General features: G+C 43.3%; 1 protein-coding gene across 1 annotated transcript in view; it reads left to right on the top strand.

Annotated features, from left to right (window-relative positions):
• Positions 1 to 228: 228 nt before the first annotated feature.
• EHF (ETS homologous factor) overlaps positions 229 to 24,843 on the top strand; it is a 65,528-nt gene continuing 40,913 nt past the window's right edge. Inside the window, exon 1 of the mRNA XM_043972440.1 lies at positions 229 to 358. The gene's annotated coding sequence lies outside the window, so the exon portion shown is untranslated. The remainder of the gene's footprint in view (positions 359 to 24,843) is intronic.

The following is a 24,843-nucleotide window of genomic DNA, read 5'->3' as shown; positions in this document are numbered from 1 at the left end:
TAACCTAGTCAGACCTGTTTTGGTTGAATACTAAAGTGTGAGCTCCACATGCAAATGAGCCCATGTTTGCAATCCTTTATTTTACTGTATTAAGGCCCTCGCAGCCAATCAGACAAGGGGGAAGTGACTTAGGGAATTCCCGGTTGGTGGCCTATTGCTTAACATCCTACAAAATGATTTAAAATTAATGTCCTATGCATTTATCTTCACTCTTATGAGGGTTGGGAAGTGATAGAACCTAACACCCCACTAAGATTGGCCATCACCTCTAGGACCTAGTCTGTCTCGTTTCCCTCTGCCCAGATTCCTCAGTAGACCCTGCTCTTGGATTTCCCAACAGAATCTTTAGTTAAATGAGGTAAGTTGGGTTGTTTTTTGCGTGTGTGCGTGTGCGTGTGCGTGCGTGTGTGTGTGTGTGTGTGTGTGTGTGTGTGTGTGTGTGTGTGTGTGTATTCTCTCTCTCTCTGAATGTTGAATTGTTAATACCTGAGTGAGAAGAGAAGCCCATATATTCTAGCTATTCTAGCCGGGACAGCCTGCCTGGAGCCAGACAGCTGAGAAACTGAGATCTTTGGTCATTCACTCCCTCCCTGATGTCGGTTAGGACAGAAAATGAAACCTAGCTTACCTTGGGTTGGCTGCCTCCCTGGTTCTCACTAAATGTGATTTCTTACTAGAACAGGGGTTCTTAACCTGAGGCTCATGAACTTTAAAAATACATTTTTAAATAACTTCAGTTCAATATAATTGGTTTCTTTTGTGTTTTATTATATTCATTTAAAGCCATGTTTCTGAGAAGGGGTTCATAGACTTTACTGGACTTGCAAAGGAGTTGAGAACACAGAAGAGGTTAAGAATCCCTGCTTGAGTTTCAGAGGAGTGGATTTGGTTGTTGAATATAAATGTATGTCTGCTGTGTGTCTGGTGCTCCTGGGCACCCAAGGGAGTCACTGTGAACTCCCAAAGTTTCTGCCCTTGACCTTCTGATCCAGCCATCTCCCTAGGTTAGGAAACAGGTAGAGCTAGCTACTGGCTTGCTAATCAGCTGCCCTGCTCTTAGCCTATGGTTCTGTTCCCTAGAGACGTCTTCCAAGAGAAGTCTTTCCTGACTTGGGAGCATTCTGTAGGGGAAACAGCAGCCCACAGAGCCTTGTTGTGCCTTGATGGTAGTAATTACCTGGAAATTGGTGGGGGGGAAAGGGGAGAGCAATGAAGTGATCCAAACTTCCTTTTTTACCTTATGCTGGAGATGGGGTTGGACAGCCAGGAGAAACAGGTAGACTGGGGAAAGAGAGGCGGCATAAGAAACATTTCTGTTGGTAGGGGTGAGAGGAGAGCTGATAAGGACAAAGAATCCTGACATATTGCAGGAGGTTGGACTGGCTCGACTTTTGTTTACTTTATGAAGGGACAGCATGGCGGGCAAGTAGAAGTGACTGACTGACTAGCTCCTGAAGCCTCCCTGAGGAGCCCGACCCTTGGTTCTGGATCCCAGGTGTGGGCAATATATGGTCAAGTTTTCAGCCTCTGAGGGAGGGTGGCAGGGGGACAGACAACCACAGGACAGGAGGGAGATTAGAGCTGGTCACTTGTAGTAAGAAGGCTCGAGGCAACATCTTCAAAAGGTTTAGACCACTGGAGCTTTGGTTAGTCAGCCTGTAAGTTTTTTTATTTATTACTTACGAAGTGACAGATACTACGAAGTGACAGATACTATACATAATGACTTCTTTGGAGCGGTGAGTTCGTGTGTATGTTTTAAGGTGGTGCAGGGGTCATATGAATCTTCCTTTAGTCCAATCATAATTCATGTAGTTGCTGTCTCTAACAGTGCTGGTGCTATAGAAAGAATCCCCCTCCTCCCCCGCCCCCCCATCTGGAGTCAGAGGACCTGGGTTTGTCCACTTACTACCTGTGTGACTTTTAGCAAGTCGCTTAAAGTCCCTGGGCCTCAGTTTCCTCAACTGTAAAATGTGGGGGTTAGACTAGGTGACCCATTAGGTCTCTTCTCACTTTGAATCTATGATCCTACAATGGTCAAGAGAGATTTGCATTAGAACTTTTTGAGAGAAACAATAGAATGCAGGAACTCGACCCCATTAGGATGGAGGAGAGAGGCTTATTTTTAAGTGCGTGAATGGTGGGGAGTGAGAAATAGAATAGCCTTCAAGCCCATGAAAGGTTATTGTGAGGCCCTTGAGGGGCTGTGTTGGGTGAGAGGTGACATGACTGAGGAAAGCATGGTTTGAGCAATTGAGGGGAGGATTTGACTTACAGCGGAAAAGCTTTAGGTTAACTATTAGAAAGAATTTTCCTGGTTACAAAGGGCTTTAAGATTCTGGGAAATATCATTATGAAAAGTTATAAAATCTCAAGGAAACACAATTCAATTGCATTGAGTCTAAGAAATATTTATTAAGCACCTGCTGTATACAAAATATTGTGCTGGTCAAAACATTCAACCTTAAGGAGGTTATATTCTACTGACTAGGGGTGGCAAGGGATGTAATAATGTTCACAGATCAGTAAATATAAAGTAATTTGAAGTAGGAAAGCACATTACCTGACACACAGTAGGCACTTAATAAATGTTTATTGATAGATTAACAAGTGAGGAGTTCAGGGGGGGCTTCAAAGATGAGCTGGACTAGAATGGCATCCATAGGACTACTGGGCTAATGGGGAAATAACAATGGTCCCCCCAAACTCCCCCAGGGGTTCATAAAACATGAGCCATTAACTCACTGTACTGCGCAGAGGAGCAAACAGCTGTTATGGAGTGATATTTGATGGCTCCAGATGCCAAATCTGGGAACAATGGGCCAGGGCAGCAGGAAGGCAAACATATACATATATCCCAACTCCAGCCACACAAGAATAAAGAGTCTAAGAGGTAAAGTAATATCAAAGTGGAATGAGCTGCTTCTGAGAGAAGTGAGTTCCCCTTGATCAGAGATCTTTGAGAAAAGGCCCAATGACTACTTGTTGAGAATGACGGAGAGATTTCTACTGGGGTCCAGGTTGGATTAGATAGCTTCTAAATTTCCTTCTGAGATTCAGTGATTTAGGAGAGTAAAAGAACTGTGAATATCTTTGTGGGACAGGGTGTTCTGTAAGTTATCTTATGACTTGCCATTTGGCTGAAGCAATCGTAATCACTCAATCTTGTATTTATATAGTACATTGCAAGGAGCTCCCATTAATTTCCAGACTTTATCTAATTCATCTTCAAAACTGCTTTGTAAGTCAGTGGAGGGGTTGGGACAGGTATTTATACTGTGCCCTACAGAGAACAAAATAAAGATATGGGGAGATTAAAGTAATCCCCCAAGTTCATGGGATCATAGAGCTAGAAGGGACCTTAGTCCAACCCTCAAGTTTTATAGATGAAAAAGCTGGGGCCCAGAAAGGTTAAGTTATTGGCTCAAGGTCACACAGCAAGTTGTAGGTAGCCAGCTTAGGATCTCTCTGTGGATCCACTGGCTACAAGATGGCTCATTGCAGACTTCGCTTCTCTTCCAGACTTTACCATTATGGGGCTCTGTGGTTTGGGCAAACAAACCAATGGAAAGTTTTCCTTCTTGGCTTAAAAAAAAATCATTTTTCATACAAATATGAAGTGCTTCTCATGGTGGGGAAAGAGGGAAAGAGAAGGAATTGACCATGCAAAGTGTTGGATTTGGGGTCCTGGGAATGTAAATTCAAATCCTGTTACTTCTCTGAGACTCAGTTGTCTTATCTGTAAAATGGGGGGGGGGCGGTTATGGAACTAAGATTCTTTGTAGCCCATGATGTCTGATTGTGGCATCCCAAGGACATGAATGGTGGCGTGGCAGGGAGTAGGGGGAGGGGAACAGTCAGCTGGCTCTGTAAGGGGCTTGTCTAGTATAATATGTATTAAAGTCATATTGCTTTGTGTTTAGGATAAGTAAAAATAATGAATGAGTAACAATAATGGCTCATACTTACATAGCGCTTTAAGCTTTGCAAAGCACTTTGCTATGCTATTATGTAGGTTACTATGTATACAATGTTACTATCCCACCTTGAGAAGAAAGGGCTGTTTTATCCCCATTTCACAGATGATGAGATTGAGGCTGAGAGTTTGAGTTGCCCAGGATCACACAGCTAATCTTTGTTGGTAGCAGGATTGCTAGGGCAGGTTTTCTTGATTCCAAGGCCAGTGCCCTGCCCACTGAGATTTCTAAAAGAAGTTTCGTTGAAACTTCCATCCTCTGTCACTTTGATTGGGCACCTCACTGTCTGGAGACTCCCCCACTACACCCCTGAGCCAAGTGATGATTCTGCTGGAGTTGTGGGCTGGTGTGCATCATCTCTACAGTCCCAATGCAGCTGATTCCATGATTGTGTTGGGGTGGGGAGTGGCAGGTCGGTGGTGGACCAGACCTTGTGGTGCAGGTCAGTGGCTGACCTTTCAGGTTTCACTTGAGGTCACCGTAGACTGAGGTTAGGGTGGGAGATGCCTCTAAAATACCCGATGCAATTAGACCAATAGTCTTCACTGACTTTTTTCATTGGCATTTCGTGGGGCCAGGGGAGGTGGGTGAATCTAAGGGTTTTAATCTATGTAGTTATGAAAACCAATTTTGGTCCCAGGAAGAGATGACCTTCTCCCCCATACCACCCCCCTTCCAGGTGGGAACCTATGGGTGTGGAGTGTTGTATAAGTTGTCAGATCTAGTAACTGTGTTATTTTGTTTTACTTAATAACTCTGTTACTTTTGGAAGGCTCCCAGGGGCTGAGGAGTAGGGATGGCTAGGAGGAGTATGGGGGAGAGGGTATATTCAGAAAAGAGTATGATGTTAGGAAAATCCATACTTGCATGATCTCTTGGACACTGGATTGGTTTAGTGGTGTTGCTGAATTGTCTTTTTTTTTTTTAAATTCTTGGTTACAAGGACAGCTTACTCTCTGGTTAGGGGAGAAGGAAGGGATACTTTCAGAAATGAATGTGTTGCAAAAGCAAAATGTATTAAAAAGAAAATTTTTTTAAATCCATCTGTGAAACTCTATAATATACACAAATAGATGATTAAATCAATAACTGAACAAAAACCTTTTGGCTTCCTAGTGGAGATACATTAAAGTAGCCCCTTGCTTTGCCAATACAAAGAAGAATGCAGATAGAAATATCAGCAGGCAGAGGAGTGAGTGAGAATTGAGAAGAGCTCATTTAGGTTTGATGTTGTCAGAAATTAAACAAACTAACAACCTGGAGAATGGTCCCAGAGAGGACTGGCTGGCCTCTCATTGGATTAGGTTAGACCCTGGGGTCCTGCGTTATTTTTGTTCAGGTCCAGGTTAGGCCAGGGAGCTCCCGTGTTCCCTTCCAACCTCCCTCCTTACTCCCTTTACCAACCCAATGCTACTTTCTGTATGCTTATCTGAGGATGAAATGGAAGAGAGGACTGGAGTAGATGTATTATCTCCTAGCTTTAGGGGGAGGCATTTGGGATCTTTTGTCATTTCCTTTATAATCAGTCCCTCCCCATTATTTGTATCATAACTCTCAAGTCAATGAGTAAAAAAAAAAAAGTGGAAAACCAGCTCCAATTGTTAGAAAGTTTTGCCCAAAGTTACAGTTTCTTGTTTTTGTATTTTTACAGCCTCAGCACAGTCCCTGGCATACAGTAAGAGCTTAATTGATGCTTCCCCTACTGAGGTCAAGCCTTAATTTTCAACCTCCTTCCCCCTGTACTCCCAAGTTCAGTCATACCTTTGGCTTCATGAGGCCAAACATCTGGTTTACCCAGATCTTCACAAAGTTGACACCATCTTGTTAGATGGGTCAGAGAGTTTAGCTTCCCAAAGAGAGCGGAGGAAGGCCAGGCAGACAGGAGAGGGGGTGTGCAAGCGAGCCAGTCCTCTGCCAGAAGTCTCAGAATGATACCTCAGATGCCCACTGGCACAGGGTGACCCTGTCATCAGGAACGTATAGGGTGGCCCATTTAAAGAGGCCCCCCCCAGCTTTTTAATTGGCCTCATTTTAAATGAGACAGCCTGTAAAATAGCTCCTTTGAAAATGGATTTCACTAGCACCTAACCACAATTCTATTTTTGGTGGTGGTTTCATAGGGACTGAGGCTCTTGTGTTGGCTGCCTGGACTCACGGGGTTTTTCTTTATTTGGTCTTTTTCCCTCTCCAGAGCCCAGACTCCCATTTTCTCGTATTTGAATTCAAGAGATAAGGTTTTGAGAGGACCCCCTCTCTCCTCCCCTCCTTCCCCCAAACCAGGCATTGGACCTCACTGCCAGCCAGGCCAAGCCAGTGGCTTACAGCCTGCAAGTTTTGGAGAGATATAAGAAGTGGCATTTCTTGACTTTCCTGTCCCTTGATACCTTAGCTGAGGTCATTAGCTAAATGTGAAGGGGGTGCCCAGGAAATATTTGCTCATCTCCAGCAAAGGCAGTGGGTTCCAAGAGATAAAAAAATATGTGCCAGATACCTCCTGTGCCCACCAGCCAAATGCCTGCCAACCAAGAACAGTGACCCTTCATTCCCCGCCTCATTGCTTTTGCATGGGCTCCACGCGTTCCAATCCCTTCCGAGGTCACTTGAAGGTACCCTTACCTCGGGATCCCATGCTGATCTCTTCTGCTCTCCTTCCTCAGCTGCCAGGCCTCATTCGCCACATTCATGACTTTGCAGGTGCCCAGCATAGACCTGGAATTCCTCTCTCAGCCGCAGCCCCCCAGGGCAAGAACCATTTCACTTGAGCCTTTGACTCATCTAGCCGGATGCCTGGCATACACCAACAATACCCAGAATTGATATAATGCTTTAAAGCTTGCAAAGCTCTTTGTGTATATTATTTCATGCGTTATATACATTATTTCATTCAATCCTCACAACCACACTGGAAAATTGGTGCTGTTGTTATCCCCATTTCATAGATAAAGAAACTGAGGAGGCTAAGCCTGCTCACATTGATGGTAATCATTTCAGGTGGGATTTGAACCCAGAAGCTAGGTGACTTAGTAGGTAGAGTGCCAGGCCTGGAGTAAGGAAGACCTGAGTTCTAATCCTGCCTCAAACATTTACTAGCTGTGTGACCCTGGGTAAGTCACTTAACCCTACTTGCCTCAGTTTCCTCATCTGAAAAAGGAGCTGGAAAAGGAAATTAGCAAACTACTCCAGTGTCTTTGCCAAGAAAACCCCAAATGGGGTCATGGAGAGTTGGACACAGCTAAACAGCAACAGCAGCAAACTAATAATAATTATAGCTCACATTTATGTAATGCTATCAGTATACCCATTTTATAGATGAAGAAATTGAAGTGGGTAGAGGCAAAGATTACTTTCTCAGGGTCACTTAGTAAGTTTGCACCTGAGACCAAATTTGAACCCAGGTCTTCTTGACTCTATGTCCAATGCTATAACTGATTTACCGCCTAGTGACCTAACTAAGAAATTGTTCAGTCATTTAGTTGTGTCCCACTCTTCATAACCCTATTTGGGGTTTTCTTGGCAAAGTTCCTGGAGTGGTTTGCCATTTCCTTCTCTCACTTATTTTATAGATGGGGAAACTGAGGCAAGCAGGGTAAAGTGACTTGCCCAGGGTCACACAGCTAGTATGTGTGAGGCTAAATTTGAACTCAGGAAGATGAGTCTTCCTGACTCCAGGCCCAACACTCTAACCACTGGGTAACCTAGCTACCCAAACTAAGCAGTATTAAATGCTTAATGAATGCTTGTTGATAGATAGGTTTGGAATGACTATGCAGGATCTCTGAAGGAAACTCCCTGACTGAAGGTTGCCCTATAGTCTTCATGCAAATCCGGGTCTAAAAATATTTTTGAAATGGATTTGAGATTCTTCTTGAACCTTGGGAGTAGCTGTGCCCTGTTTACATAAACAGAGAGAGAGAGAGAGAGAGAGAGAGTGTGTGTGTGTGTGTGTGTGTGTGTGTGTGTGTGTGTGTGTGTGTGTGTGTGTGTGTGTGTTACAGAGAGACAGAGACAGAGAGAGAGAGATTGTGAATGCATGACTTCCTTCTGAGGGAGCCCGGTCTGCTTTGGGATCCTTCTGATTGGTGAGAAGTTTTCCCTGACATCAAGTCTAAATTTGTCTCTTTGCAATTTCCTCCTGTTTCTTTTTTTGCCATCTGGGGCCAAACAGAAATCTTCTCCCTCTTCCCTTTAACAACTTTTTATGTACTTGAAGACAGTTATTCTGTCCTCCACAATTCTGCTCTTCTTCAGCCTAACCATCGCCAACTGCTTCAACCAGGGGCTCATGTGTCATGACCTCAAAGTCCTTCACCACCCTTACTACCTTGCTCAGTTGGCTCTCCAGCTAAAATGTCGCCCAAAGAACAATACTCCCAATGAAGACAAATACTCCAACCCACAATTCCAACCCATCCATTCTTTCTCATTCTGTGCTACTTGTCCCCATCCAGTAGAGTTCCCCTAGTTCTAGCTTTCTTGGCATTGCATGGATACCAGGAGACAATGTGGGCTGTTCCAAGTTCTCAGTCTCGCCTTCTGACTTGGCAAGAATTCTTTTGTGGCCACTCTGGGGTTTCTTGCAAAATTCCTGGTATGGTTATGTGTTCCATTTGCAGTCAGCTAACATTTATTAGGCCCCTCCTGTATGCCAGGCAATAGACTAAATGTTGGGGATACAAAGAAAGGCAAAAACTTTGTCCTTGCTTTTGAGGTGCTCACAGTCTAATGATATAGATGACATAAGAAAATGGTACACATAAGATATATGTTGGCAGCTAGGTGGCACAGGGGAGAGAGTTCCACACCTGGAGACAGGAAGACCTGAGATCAAATCCTGCTTCAGACACTTAATAGCTTTGTGACCCTGGACAAGTCATTTCACCTTGTTTGACTCAGTTTCCTCATCTGTAAAATAATCTGGAGAAAGAAATGGCAAAAACCATTCCAGGATCTTTGTCAAGAAAACCCCGAATGGGGTTAGGGAGAGTTGGACGTGACTGAAATAACTGAACAACAAGATATATACAGAATATATTGGAGATAGTGTTAGAGGGGAGGTACTAAAGAGGCCTGGGAAAGGTTTCTTACAGAAGAGATTTGAAGGAAGTCATGGCAGGCAAGCACTGTATATATCTTGTTTGTACATAATTACTTACATGTTATCTCCCTCAAAAGAATGTGAGCTCCTGAGGCAAGAGAACAGGTGTATGTGTTTTTGCCTTTCTTTGTATCCCTAGTGTAACCTTAGCACTGCTGGGCACATAGTAGGTGCTTAATAGATGCTTGTTTCTTTCCTCCCCCCCTAGCCCTGTGCCTGGCACATAGTAGGTGCTTAATTAATTGGTCTGCTTTCCCTTCCTCTTAGCACTGGTCCTGGCACATAGTAGGTGCTTAATAAATGTTTGTTTCCCCCTTCCTTTTAGCACTGTGCTTGACACATAGTAGGTACGTAATAAATGCTTGTTCCTTCCCCTTTCCCCTTCCCCTTTGTGCCAGGCATGTATTAAGCCCGGATAAATGATTACGGGCTCACTGGAGGTTCCTCTGACCCAATGAGAACCTCTCCATGGCCCTTTTGGATCTTAGGCTGGATCCAATTAACCAACCAGTGAGCATTTATTCAGCACTTGCTCTGAGCAAGTCCATGTTAGTGCCCAGGAAAACAAGAATAAAAGTCAGTCTTTGGCCAAGTTTAGCTCTATAGTCAAGGACCTGCGATTTAATCAGGAGGTTTGAAACCCACCACAGTTCTTGTTGTTATTGCTGGTCAATAATTTAGAGACTCAGAGAGAGCTCCCTGAGGCTCCCCGAAATTAAGTGGTCACCCAGCCAATAGGTATCAGAGATGGAATTTGAACCCAGTTTCTTGGCTCCCAGCCCAGCACTCTTACTATTCCCTCTGGTACGTATACTATTTAGAATGTAATTCAACAAGCATTTATTGAGAGCTTACTAGGTGCCTGCTGATTGGTTGGATCTAATTAAATAATATGATATAATTTCAGGAGAGGAGGCATTGACAATGTGGGGGATCAAGAAAGATGCTTTGTGGGAACTGGCCCTTGACTTGGGCTTTGAAGGCTACTTAAGAAGGTGCCTTAGAGGCCCAGGGAGTGAATACATGGGTTCTTTCTGTACAGTGTTGAGTGAATTGCTCTCTGAATAATTCCACAGAGAAGCAGTCACCATAAATTGTAGGGTGGTGTATATATCATGGATGTACATAGTTTGCATGTTGTCTCTACCATCAGAACGGTCCTTGAGCAGAAATCCATGTTTACCTCTCTTTGAATCCCTAGATTCTCATAGTAAAAATTTAATAAATGTTTATTGGCAGACCTAAGCGAGGGACCCAAAGTGTGAGAGATTCTGTTTTGTTCTGTGGTCTCTTCCATTAGATTTTGTTATCTGTAGGTGCTTAATATTTTGTTATCAGTAGGTGCTTAATAAGCTTTTGTTGAATTGAATTGGTTGAATTGCATTATAAGGGGTCTTCCCTAGGCCTTGAGCTCCATTTTCTTTGTGTAGCTAGAATAGGTTTGTCCACACCCTATGTGAGTGAGTCACACCCCTATAGTAATGCCATAATGAGGTGAAGCTTTGTTTGGTACTCACCTAATAGACCAGCCTATCTTCCTCTCAGTGCTTGGGAAAAGGGCCATTGGCTCTGGGAAGAGGAGAGAGGAGTTCCAGCATCAGAAAAGAGACCAGAAGGTTCTGGAGATCCCATTGTCTCTGTGGACAACTCAAGGAGCTGCCTTGGGATTTGGGGTGCCGGTCATGCTATTTGGAAAAACCAATAGACTGGATGCTGAAAGTAAGCCATCCCTCTGTTCTTCTCTTCTCCTTTCTGGGCTATTTGTTGTTGACAATAGGAGAAGCAAGAATTTTTTCTGTTGTGGGGTAGCCTGGAGTTACTATCAAGCATAAAAGTTTACTTAAAAGTGGTTTCAGTTCATTGGGCCATTGTAAGAACCCAGCACAAGGGATGATGATAATAACAACAATCACTGGGAGTGGGCCTGTGGGACCTAAGTAACAAAGTGGGTAGAGTAATGGACTTGTAGGCAGAAAGACCAGAGTTTGAATCCTGCCTCCATACTTAGGAACTGTGTGACCTTGTATAAATCACAAAACCTTTTTTTTTTTTTTAGCCTCAGGTTCCTAATCTGTTAAATGGGGGTTATTGTTATTATTATTAGTCTAGGATATTCTTTACAAAGGACCATCACTCAATATGTATGTATCACTGTAAATATGTATGGATTCCTGTCAATGAACCCTAATCTTTCTGGTGGGTCCTCTATCCATTATTCTTTGACGTCTTTCAATATTCAGGTATCACTTAAATCAAGATAAGTAAACAAGCTTCTATTATGTGCTTATTCCTGTTAAATGCTATTATTGGGTTGGGCTGTGGGTTGGTCTCCCTGCCTCCAGTCTTTTCTTGCTCCAGTCCATCTTCCACTGAGCTGTTAAAGTGCAGGGTCTTTCCTAAGTGTAGGTCTGACTCGGCACCCTTTCCTGATTGCCCTCACCCCACCACCTCAGTCAACTTCATTGGCTCTCTATTGCTTTTAGAATCAACTCTGATTATCTTCTGCTTGGTTTTTAACCCAGCCCCTTCTTATCCTTCAGTATTCTTACACCACACTCCCTCCCCTGGGATCTGCCTTCTGTGGCCACTGGTCTCTTTGCTGTTCTTCCCACATGTGCAACAGTGTTTCCTGCATCCAGCCATTTTTATGGGTTTTTCACTGGTCCCCCATGCTTGGAACTCTCCACCCTCATCTCTGCCTCCTTGGTTTCTCAAAGTCCCAGTTCCTCTAATGCTAACACCTTCCCTCTCTTGTTATCTTAATTTTATTCTGTTTGTATACTGTTTGAGCAGAGTTGTCTGCATGTTGTCATCCTTATTAGAAGGAATCTCCTTGGGGGGCAGAGACTGTTTTTCACCTTTATATTCCCAGCTTTTAGCTGGAACATCGTAGGCACTGACTGTCGACAAGACTTGACTGAGTTTGGGGCATTCTTGGATCTGGAGTCCAAAGGACCCAGATGCTAATCTTGGCTTTTGAGCCATAAACCTCATTTTAGTCATCTGTTAAATGGTGAGAATAATAATGTACTTGGTCCAGGGATTGTAAAGAAATCGATTTACGGAACCTTAAAATAGCATCTTAGAAATGTATAATTTTTATTATGGTTCATGATGTTGCATTGGGGAGAGTTTCTAACTGGTTCAGGAGGTTTCTATCCACTAGTGAAGTAACAGAACTCTACCTCCTATCTAGGGTCAGTTATGTGGCTTTGTGGATAGAGTGTCAGGAAGACCTGAGTTCAAATCCAGCTTCAGAAATTTAGTAGCTATGTGACTCTGGGAAAGTCACAACTGCTATTTGCTTTAATTTCCCATCTGTAAAATGGGGTTAATAACAGTTCCTACTTCCCATGATTATTAGGAGGATCAAATGAAATAATAATTGTAAAGTGCTTAGCGCAGTGCCTGGCACATAGTAAACACTTTATAAATGTTAGCTATTGTCTCTGATGATGCCTTGTTGTCTTTTGACCAGTATACAGTAGTCACTAAATAAATGCTGATTGATTGGTTGAAGGTGATCCAGGTTTTTACAATTCTGAACGTAACAGACATCTGAACATTTCCATATATACAGTAGAATCTAAAGAGGATCTCACAATCGGGAATCTTCATTTCGTGTGACTTTTAAAACAGGATATAACAATAAATATATTTTATATATATGTATGTATAATAAATTCCACATTACTTTTCTATCTGTCCTGCTTCTCTGTATCTTCCTTCTGTGTATCAAAAAATTGTCGCAATGGTCCTCTTTACTAGGTAATCCTACTTACCCCCATTTCCCCCATCCTGGATTAAAAGTTAAGAGAATGAAAGAACACCATGACTTTGTAACAAATCAACATGGTCAAACAAAATCAATCCATCCAGCAGGACAAGTCTGAAAATATATAAACAGGGCAGGGCAGATAGGTGTAAAAGTGAATAGGGCACAGACCTTGGAATCAGGAGGACCTGAGTTCGAATTCAGCTTCAGACACATACTAGCTGTATGGCCCTGGGCAAGTCACTTCACCCTGATTGCAACATTTATATATATAAACATATATACATATATGCATGTATATACACACATACATATACATCTTACTGCACATTGAGTTCATCCCCTCTGTTGGGAAGTGGATTGCATGCTTTTCAAAGGTCTCTTGGAGACATGATTCTTTGAGGAGGAGGTTCTTTGGAATAGTCCCTTTTTTCTAATTATTATTATTATTATTATTATTTTGGTGGGGCAATTGGGGTTAAGTGACTTGCCCAGGGTCACACAACTAGTAAGTGTTAAGTGTCTGAGGCAGGATTTGAACTCAGGTCCTCCTGACTTCAAGGCCAATGCTCTATCCACTGCGCCACCTAGCTGCCTCCCCCCCCTTTTTTAAAAAATTTATTTTATTTATTTATTTTCTTGTGGGGCAATGGGGGTTAAGTGACTTGCCCAGGGTCACACAGCTAGTAAGTGTCAAGTGTCTGAGACCAGATTTGAACTCAGGTACTCTTGAATCCAGGGCCGGTGCTTTATCCACTGTGCCACCTAGCCACCCCAACTGCGCCACCTTGCCGCCCCCCCCCTTTTTTCATTCCCTACTACATGATAATAATATTCTGTTATGTTCCTCTGCCACAATTTGTTAAGCCACTTCCCCAACTGCTAGGTACTCTACATAGATTCTAGTCTTTTTCTTTTCCCTTTTTGTTCTATTCCCTCTGTCCAAGATTAAAAACTTTTTTTCTTGTGACTATTCCTTCCCTGTAGGATCTTTCTCCTTTATCCTCCAATTCCCAATTTGTTTCCCTATTGAGTATTTCTACATCAAATTTTGTGTGTGCATGTGTTCAAACCTTCTTTACATATTTCAGTTAAGAGGTGTCTGGTCCCCTTATCCCTTCCTTTATGTTTATATATTCTTCTCAAGAACCCAAATCATGAGATTCTACCTCCTTCTTCCTTTCTACTCTCATCCATTCCTTTTATCTTCCCATCTTTCTTCTCTTAAAACCTTCAGAACCCATTCAGACCAACCCCAGTTCTTCTGTTTTTCTTATGTAACTTCCTCAATACCCTTTTAACACATTAAAATTCTTAAAGGACACACATTAATGGGTTTTTTTTTCCCCATTAGAATGTTAGCACTGCATCATCATATGAGCCTCTTCAAATTGCTTAAATAAATTTACCTTTCTATGTTTCTCTTGATTCTTGTGTTTGCCTTTAAAAGTTCCTACTCAGCTTTGGTCTTTTCATCAGAAATACTTGAAAGTCCTCTATCCCAAGATGAAATAATATTTGTAAGAGTGCTTAGCTCAGTGCCTGGAACATAGTCAGTGCTATATAAATACTTATTCCCTTTCCTCCCTCCACCTCCTCCACATACATTAAAAGTCCATTTTCCTTCCAATAGGATTAACTTTAGGATTGCAATGCCAGGTATTTTTGTTTGTAAGCTGGTACTGCTTTTCAAAGTGACGGCAATGAAGTCATAGGTCCTTGGAATAAAGAGTTATTGGCATCTTGGAACAAGTATCAACATAGGTCCCATCAAGTTGGAAAATTTAGATGATGTCAAAGCATTGAACTGAAAATGCCTGGGGGTGGGACTTGGGGGGGGTGGGGATTGACTTCCTACTTATGGAAACTAAGACTTTCTGCTTGGTTGTGTCTGGGGAGGGGTATGGTAAAAGTATAGCATGAAGGAAAAACCCAACCTCTCTGCTAGACCCTTGGGAAAATGCCCAAATGCCTGCTGAAATGTTATGGCCCAGGGAACTAAAGAAAGCCTAGCCTTCTCTCTACTGCCTTTAGGGGAATGGAGGTTGGGAGGGGGTGGGGAGGCTCCGTCAGCCAAAGAGAAATTGGTGCCCAGCAATGTAACGAACTACACATTTCCATAGGTTTGAAGGTTTACAAAGTGCATTCCTCACAATAACCTTGTAAGGTGAGCAGGGCAAAGATCACTCAGTATCTGTTATATAGGAGATTCAAAACAGGAAGTCTGCAAGGTACAGTGTAGCCGGGTTCAAATCTTGCTTCAGGGGCTTACTGCCTCTATGACCTTAGGTAAGTCACTTAGGTAAGCCTCATTTTCCTCATCTGTAAAATGACAGAGTTTGACCAGACCATCTCTATAGGCCCTTCCAGCTCTAGATCCGTGATCCTAAATCACTTAAAATAATTTGAGCCTCAGTTTCCTGATCTGTAAAAGAAGGTCAACTGGACTATGTGGCCTCTAAGGTCCTTTCCATCTGCAGATCTAGGACATTATTAACTGAGATAAATGCCTTACCCATGACTGAATATGTTGGAGGAACGCTTTTTTTTAAAGGTTATCCAAATCTAAGATTCTGGAATTCTCTTGGTCACAAGGAGTCATAACATTTCTAGCAATATAGGTCTCAAAAAGTAGTTTTTACCCACCCGGCTGATTGCAGCCACTTTTATTCTTTCTGGGGGATAGTGCTCTCGAGAGACTAAAATGTGTTGGCTTTGAAAGGAAAAGAGGACAAATGCACAGAGATTCTGTAGCATCCTATACCTCTTGGTACTGAGACAGATGATAAGGACCTATCCCCATGCTGGTTATTATAATCCCTTCACTTTAAGACTTACAAAGGAATCTTCACTTCTTCAAGTGTTTGAAGAATTAGTATGTGCCATTCCCTCCAGATGAGGACACTGAGAATGAGAGGTTAACTGAGCATCTCTGTCACTTGCTATCTCTGTGACTTTGGGCAAGTCATTTTACATCTCTGTGCCTCAATTTCCTCCTCTGTAAATCAAGGGGGCCAGACTAATTCACCTGTAAAATTTCTCCGAATTTTAACTCTATGATCCTATGATCTAATAAAGCAGATAAGATCAATGACTTACCTAGGGTCACTAGTTGTTGTTCAGTCATTTCAGGCATGTCTGACTTTTTTTTTTTTTTTTAGTGAGGCAATTGGGGTTAAGTGACTTGCCCAGAGTCACACAGCTAGCAAGTGTTAAGTGTCTGAGGTCGGATTTGAACTCAGGTACTCCTGACTCCAGGGCCGGTGCTCTATCCACTGCGCCACCTAGCTGCCCCTGTGTCTGACTCTTTTTTTTTTTTTTTAATAATTTTTTTTTTAGTGAGGCAATTGGGGTTAAGTGACTTGCCCAGGGTCACACAGCTAGCAAGTGCCAAGTGTCCAAGGCCAGACTTGAACTCAGGTACTTCTGACTCCAGGGCCGGTGCTCCATCCACTGCACCACCTAGCTGCCCCCTGTGTCTGACTCTTTATCACACCATTTAGCATTTTCTTGGCAAAGATACTAGAGTGGGTTGCCATTTCCTTCTCCAGTTCATTTTACACATGAGGAAACTGAGGTAAGCAGGGTGAAGTGACTTGCCCAGGGTCACACAACTAGTAAGTGTCCGAGGCCGGATTTGAACCCAGATTTTCCTGATTTCAGTCACAGGACTCTATCCACTGTACCACCTAACTGCCCCCAGGGTCACTAGCCCAGCTACTAATTTTCTAAAATGGGAGTTGAGTCTAGGGCTTCCTGACTCCAAGTCCAACGCTCTATTCACCAAGCTAGGCCACCTTTCCATATAATGAGATGGTTTGTTTTGTTTGCTAAGGAGTGAGTTATGGTTTATGAAAGAACCCTGACATAATCTGTGTCTTTCCCCTGTAGTCTCATAAGCCCCAAGAACTGAGTTTTAAAATACTTGTAGTTATTATATTTATCCATTTAAAAAAATAGTCCAAAGATGGTTGTGATATGAATAAGGAGGAAAAAAACTCTTTCTGGACTTTAATGGTCTTAATAATGGAATTATCTGCTGTTAGAGAATGACTCTATCATTTTTCTCTAATTTGTGTTCTGTTTGAATAAACAGGCCTGTCATAAAGGCAGTATATTAGGGCTCAAACATGAGGTGTTCTTCAAATATAGCCCTAATTTCCCTTCCATTTTCTCTTTAATATTTTTTAAAAACAGTTTTGTTATTCACTTTGTTGTTCCTGTTATTATAGTTAATAAGGCTGAGGTGTCAACTAGGCCAGCCCGGCCAGTTCACTGAGTCAATTCTTGGCTTTAAACAGGAAGTCTGCCTGGGGTTTTGATGGATGGTTTTGGAGACTTTCATCTTAGGGCATGGGGGTTTTTTGGGGGTGCTTCCTGTGCTCATTGAATGTAAAAATGGTTTGGGGGAGTGGCAGCCCAATTTTCAGGTTGGACATTCAGGAAACTCTTAAGAGATGCTGGGATCTACCTGCACGCCTACAGAAAAAATTGGGGGCTGCTCTATCTATTGCCCAGAGAAGGGATGATACTGATGTTGATGGTAATGCTGCTGCTGTGCATTTCTTAAACTGCTTTGAAATTTGCAAAGTCTTTTGTCTCCCCACCCCCCATGGGGGTTAAATGACTTGCCCAGGGTCACAAAGCTTGTGTCAAGTGTCTGAGGCTGGATTTGAACTCAGGTCCTCTGGAATCCAGGGCCGGCGCTTTAGCCACTGCGCCACCTAGCTGCCCCTTTTGTATACATTTGTGTACAGTTATTTCTGAAGGGTAGTTTTCTGTCCACTACTACAACATGTTGTTTTTCATTATATGTGGTGACCCCCAATTCAATGCAAACCTATTGAGGGTGGATGTTTTTTTCTCTGTGTATCTCCAGCACCTAAGAGAATGCCTGGCACATAGTAGGTACTTAACATGCTTTAGGATTGGTTATCTCCATTTTATGAATCTAGGAATTGAGTCTTAGGGAAGTTAAGGTTCTTGTTCCTTGATTGATTGACCTTATTACTTAGCTGGAAACTAAGACTCAGGGAGGCGGTCTTTTTGATAATATTTGAAAAGTACTTAGTACAGTGCCTGGCACATGATAGGAGCTCAATAAATGCTTGATGCCTTCCTTCTCTTCCTCTTGTCCCTTGATTGACTAATCCTCCCCAATTTATAGATCTGAAAACTGAGGTTCAGAGGGAAGAAGGATCTTGTCTGTGGTTACACAGATAGTAGACTCCAGAGCTGAACTCAAATCTAGCACTCTTAGTATTACTTTAGCCAAAGAGAGTCAGTCAACAATCATTTATATTCCAGGCTCCTTGCTAAGAGAGAGGGAGCTGACGGCTGTCATTTTATTTTAGAAGTGAAGTTCTTGGAATTTTTTTTTTCTTCTTCCTCCCGTGGGAGAGACCGTAAATCAAACCCGAGATGTTAACAAGAACAAACAAAAACAGACCCCCGAGAAGAGCTTTCTGTGAGGTTGGATCTTCAGTTAGGGCCATGTAAAATGGGCTGGCTGTACTCCCAAGCCTTAGTTTCTAGGGAGGGCTGTTGGTCACTGCTCCATCTTTGTCTCACTTGTAAGGTGGAAGGGTGAGGGCTACCTTCAGGATCATTGGGCCAGTGCCCAAATTGCCCCAGAGGCATTCAGTGCCCTCTAGTAAGCAAAGATCTTCCGAGAAAACCCACTTTGCTTGTAATGGAGACAGTGCCTGGGATCCCAACCCCTCCCTCCCCATCCTCCCCACCCGTCTCTTCCCTCCACCCTGCTGCACATTCCAACATGGCAGCTCTTATTTATTTTTCAGTCAACTGAGGGTGTTGTTAAACCTCTTGCCTTCTCTGGCTGCCCGGTTTGGTTCCGATGAGCTACCCTCCCTGTCCTTCTCAAAACAAGAATGCTTGGGAATGCTCAGCCAGCCATGTCCCTCCCTTGTCAGAACATCCTGTCCTTAATGCTCCTTGATGGGCAAGGCTGCGGTTTTCTTGGCCCACTGCAAAGGCTTCTAGTCTAGTTCCATGGCCCAGGGGCTGTGAGGGCCCAAGGGTGAGGAAGAAGCAAGGTGAAGAGGGAGCTCTTTGTGGGGAGCCTAGAACACTTCCCGAGTCTTCTCCTTTCCTAAATCATGAAGAAGTTTCCCGTGATGGCCAGGGAGGTGTTGAGGGTTGGATGGTGAGGCTTCCCCTTAATTAGTGCTGTCAGCACTTAAGTGTGAGTGGTTTCTCCAGCCCTTTGTGACTGACCCCTCTGGACCAGGTCTCATGCCGTCACATGATATTGACAAATGAGAAATGAGGACATGTGGACAACAAGGTTGGGCTTTGGATTAAGGCAGAAATCACACCTTGCCCTTCCCCAGTCCTTCTGCACCCGAGACCTCAGATCACTTGGCAGGACATGAATAAACCTGCATGACCAGCCTTAGAGGTAGGCATCCCTCACTTTGTGCTGGGGAAGCTATAGCCTGGGTGAAAGGGGCAGGGACCTTAAATCTCGCCAGTGAGTGAGAAGTTGACAGGGAGGTGATCTGAATTGAGAGAAAGCTCTATGACACAGGGCCTCATCTGTCTGCTTAAGGATCATGGAATCAGAGATTGAGGACTGAGAAAGAGCCTAGAGGACATTTCATCCAACTGCCTCATTTGACAGAAAAGGAAACTGAGATCTAGGGAGCTGAAAAAAACCTGCCTCAAGAGTCTGGATTTGAACTGGAGTCCTCTCTGACTCAAATCCTGGCTATACGGTAGACCACACCCATGTCCCTAGACCATATTGATTTCTTGAGCTCTAGCTTGGAAGTAACCACATTGGTTGGTGCAAAAGATAGGCTTCTTGGTTGCCCGGTTAATGTGTGTTTTTGATTCTTGTTTTTATGACAAGCAGGAAGGTAAAACATTCATTTTCACCCTCCAATGTGGTGTTGGTCAGTTTCCACCCAACGGAACTCAAGACACCTCTTGCTGTGCCTTCTTTGAACAGACTGATAGATAGATTGCCCTTTGGGAAAGGGTCCTTGAGTACCTTCAGCACCTTATTATATGCCAAAGGAGCATTTAGACTGAAAATACACAGTTGTCTTTGTGCATGTGTGTGTGTGTGTGTGTGTGTGTGTAGAGGGGTTTTTTTTTTCTGGTTTTATAAGAAAAACAAATTGGCACAGCCATTCAGTCAAACCAGCTCAGGCTGTTCGGGCAGATGCCTTTCTTTGCTTTTTCTGTTTATTTTCCAACAAATCAATGCTTAACTGCGTTGTTATCGGAGCAGAGCAACAGGTGCAAAAAAATACCTGGGCTGCCAACTCAAATGAAAAGGTAGGGCTTATACCCTCTGGGAGGTATTCAGAAGATAACAGGAGCTTATGCCAACAACTGAATTAACAGCTCTATTTACGGTGGGTTTTCTACCTTAACAACCTGCTCCTAACCCTCTGATATATAAACACCTCATTGTCTTGGGGAGAGACAGCCACCAGCCCAGACAGCCAACTGCTTTATTCCGCCCTGAGTGGAACGCTTTCCTGGCCCAAGCTGCTTTGGAGAAATCTGGACCCTAATCCTATCTGCCAACCTAAGAGCTTAGGAAGGTCTTGTTTGGTTTTGTTTCCCCCCCCCCCCCCCCCGAGTCTTCTCCAGCAAGGGCAAAGACAGGGGCATGAGTCTGGATGGGGGTGAGGAGGAGAGAGAATTGTGCAAAAAGAGAGATGAAGTCTTGTTCTTAAGACTTTTTTTTTAAATAGAATCCTTCCCATTTTGTTTGTTTGGCTGGTTGGTTGTTTCCGGATCCCAGAGCAGATTGCCTTGGCTCTCTTTGCCACTGATCTTTTCACTTAGTGGCTTTTTTTTCTTGCTCCTCTTCTACACTTGATTGGATTCATTGAATGGACTAGAGCACATTTAGAAAGGAGTAACAATTGTTTAGAAGCCAATTGGAAGGCTTTGGGATACTAGGCAAGTAAGTGTTTCTCTTGGTGGAGAGTTTAAATGTTTTGGAAAACTAAGGGGACCCTCCCTTGACTTTAATACCTGAGATCCAGGAAGGGCTGGTGATGATTTAAAAGACAGAGGTAGAAGATAACCACATCAGACCAAGAATCCAAACTCTTCAGCCACTCTATGCCAAAAATCTTCTATCATGGCTGGGTATTCTGTCTGCCTTTTCCTATCCTTGACAGCCAATTAGTCTGTCTACCTTCTGAAACACACGTTTACGGTAATAGACCAAGTCTATAAAATGTGTCTAGTGAACCTTTGGATTCCATACTAGGCTACGCTGATAGATTTGCACTTGAGATGCCTCATTCACATACATAACTCAGCTCTCAGCTTCCCAAAGTTCTTTGACTTTCTACATCACTGATACCGTGATACACAATTTCCTCCAAGGTCCACTTCTTTTGTAATGGCCTAATGTCGGAGGTGTGTGCAAAATTCCTGGCTGCTTTACCTAACACTCAGGTCTTATAGTCTAAGAGTCTAAAGTAGTGACCAAAGATGGATGACTCTATCCCCCCCTGCCAAACTCCCCTTCAATTCACCCCTCACCCCCCAATACATCTCAACCTACATCAATCGGCACAAGGCACTGTATGTTAGGAGCCAGGGGAAAAAGGGCAAAATGAAAACTGTCCCTGCCCTACGTAAGTTTCTTTTACTCAAGGGATAAGGAACTAGAATGGTCCTTAAATGCAGGGGCTAAATGACCATTTAGACCCAGAAGAGATCTTAGAGATCATCTGTATTCTAGGGGCTTTTAACCTAGTGTCTGTGAACTTATTTGTAAAAATACTTTGATAACTTGATTTCACCCTACTTGGTGTCCAATATTATCTCAAGCCTGGGGGGTCCAAATGCTTCCCCAGAATGCCAAAGAAGTTTGTCTATGACACAAAAAAGACTGAGAATGCTATGTCTAGTCCAACATCATCATTTCCTGGGTGAGGAAACCTATAAGTGATTTGTCCATGGTGAGATAGGGCAGACAGACAGCTGGGTAGCACAGTGGATAGAGTGTTCAGCCTGGAGTAAGAAGGCTCATCTCCCTGAGTTCAAATCTGGCCTCAGATACTAGTTGTGTGACCCTGGGCAAGTCACTTAAACATGTTTGCCTCAGTGTCCTCATCTGTGAAACGAGCTGGAAAAGGAAATGGCAAACCACTCCAGGATCTTTGCCAAGAAAAGCCCAAATAGGGTCAGGAAGTCAAACAGGACTGAAAACCTGAACTGAACATAATGAATAAAGGACAAAGTCAAGATTTGAACCTAGGTCCTTTAATTCCAAATCCTATACTCTCTCCACTAAACCACAAGGTCTGAAGAAAGGAATGTGCCTATATCTGGGCTAGTGGCTTGAGTTAGGTAGGCATCCCAAGGCCAGTGGCTTGAAACTCCCTCTTTTCTAGGTAGCTACCACTTTCTCCGCCCTCCCAAATAATGTTCAGCTCCTCAGTTTCTAAGCCTGCCAAACTTAGAAGGAGATTGAGGCTCAAATGAGATGTTCTTTCAAACCTTAAAATGATATACAAATGTCATCTATTATTCTTGTTGTTTTTATTGGACCCATGGACATCCTTCCTGATGGGGCTGCCTCTCTGGAGAGATTGCAGAGTGTGAACAAAGGCAGGTAAAGGAGGGCAAGAAGGGAACTCCTTTCTAGGAGGGCAGGGACCACAGTCCTTGTCTATGTCCCATGGGAAGCTGTTTGAGGGCATAATCAATGAAAGCAATCAGTGGTGGGGAAGTTGGGACACAGGGCAGGGGGTCTCCCTATCTATGTCAGCAGGGCAAAGATGAAAGGAGCCTGGGAGGGCTTTAAAGCCTGACTCAGGTGGACCAAAGCCAGGTGGATGATTGTCTGCTCCAAGAATGGGGAGGAGTGTTAGCCTAGGAAGGCAGAGAAAGACGGGATCCTAAGTGGGGAGAGAAAACGTGATTCCTGGTTGGACAGCTGTTACCCAGCTATTGATTTCCTTCCTGGGCACCTGCTGTGGGATAGCTGTTCCCACCTGATGATTTCCTCTTTTTCTTCCTGGGAAGGAAGAGTCTCACGATTGTCTTGCTGGACATCAGAATTCTGATATCCTCTCTGTTGTTTTTTTTTTTTTTGTTAGTCAGTAAGGGTAGATCTAACTCTGTGAATCCCTTATTCTCTTTTTCCCCTTCTGTTTCTCTTGCCCCCGCCAAAACAAGAATGCAGCCTCATGTCTTAAATTCCAGTTCACCATGGGGGAAGAGAGAGAGTCCAACTTGTTCTCTTAAAAATCTCATTAGCTTTATCTCAAAGACTCCGGGCTAGGTTGTTGGCAGTGTCTCCAAGGGTCACACAGGGTGAGCTTGTCTTTTGATCAGCTTTGGTTTGGTGCCTCACCCCTTGCAGTATCTGCCTCCTTGTCTGTGTCAGGCACCAAGGCCGATAAGGATCAAAAAAATGTGTATATTTACAAATTGCTCACAAACAGTAAAGGAAATCCGCAAAAATGTTCTAGATCTGGCCTCTGAAGAGAGCCCAAACAGCCATGAAAATTCTTGAAACATCTAGAATAATCAATAGCTCTGAGAATAGGGAATATTTGTCACTACCCTAGCTCTGATGGTATGGAATTATGTGTGACATGTAATCCCCAGGCTTGGGCTCATTGGTGAAAATGGGAATATGGTTAGTAATGTGTTCAATAGGCCAAGGTGTATGTGTTCTACATTTTTACTTGGGGGTGAATGATGCTTGGGAATTAAATCCCTTAAACTTAGGGTCACATTAAAACAGGAAGACTATTGTATTTAGCATCTTTATTTTAAAACATAGATATACTTATCACTTTTATTACAAAGGGTTAATTAAAAGTTACCTACTGGCACTTGCTTATTAGCTATTTTTGCTGATTAGTTAAGGATAGACACTGGATGTCTGAGCTCTGAACATTTTGTAAATTCCCTCCTCCTCCTCCTCTTCTTCAAGTCTTCTTACCTATGATTCTCCGACATGTCCTCTTTGACCCAGTGACACTGGCCTCCTTTGCCACTTCATGAACAGGATACTCCACCTGAGTTCTGGGAATTTCCTCTGGCTATTTTCCAGGCCAGTAATGCTCTCTTCTCCACTGTGTTGACCTATTCCCCTACTTTCCTCAGAGTCCTAAGATCAGGACTATACTAGAAGCCTTCGGTGCATTTGCATGTTTTCTCCCTATTAGATGGTAAACTCCTTGAAGACAGGGGCTGTCTTTTGCCTCTTTTTTTTTTTTAGTGAGGCAATTGGGGTTAAGTGACTTGCCCAGGGTCACACAGCTAGTAAGTGTTAAGTGTCTGAGGCCGGATTTGAACTCAGGTACTCCTGACTCCAGGGCCGGTGCTCTATCTACTGTGCCACCTAGCCGCCCCTTTTGCCTCTTTTTGTATCCTTAGCACTGCACACGTAGTACTGCCTGGCATGTACTAGGTACGTGTAAATGTTTATTGACTCACCGACACACATTATCTCATTTGAGACTTAAAACAACCCTGTGAGTTGTGCGTTCCTCATTTTACTGATGAGAGTCACAGAGGGAATGTTTTGTCCAGGATCATGCAGTTGGTAATTATTTGAAGTGGGAATTGAACACAGGCCTTTGCCATCATTGTAATTAAGAAAACCTTATTAGGATCACAGATTTAGAACAAAAAGTGAATTTGGAAGCAATCAAGCCCAGTGTCTATATTTTATAGATTTGCAGCTAGGCAATGGATAGAGCATGAGGTCTGGTGTCAACAAGACCTGAGTTCAAATCCCAATTCAGCCTCAGACACTTCATAGCTGTATGACCCTGGGCAAGTCATATAACCTCTTTGCCTCAGTTTCTTCAACTGTAAAATTGAGATAAAAAACCCCAGTGATTTCTGGCCTCTGTTACTTGACCCAAAGGTTGAAGGCTAGAAAGCCAAGACCTGAGAATTCGACACTGGCTCTGTCTATTTTATTCCATGACCAGTAGTAACTCATAGAACCTCATTCAACCTTGATTTCTCTTCCC

This window comes from Dromiciops gliroides, chromosome 6, assembly GCF_019393635.1.
Source record: "Dromiciops gliroides isolate mDroGli1 chromosome 6, mDroGli1.pri, whole genome shotgun sequence".
Taxonomy (NCBI): domain Eukaryota; kingdom Metazoa; phylum Chordata; class Mammalia; order Microbiotheria; family Microbiotheriidae; genus Dromiciops; species Dromiciops gliroides.
The sequence above is the reverse complement of the archived record's forward strand: the minus strand, read 5'-3'. Positions and strand labels throughout refer to the sequence as shown.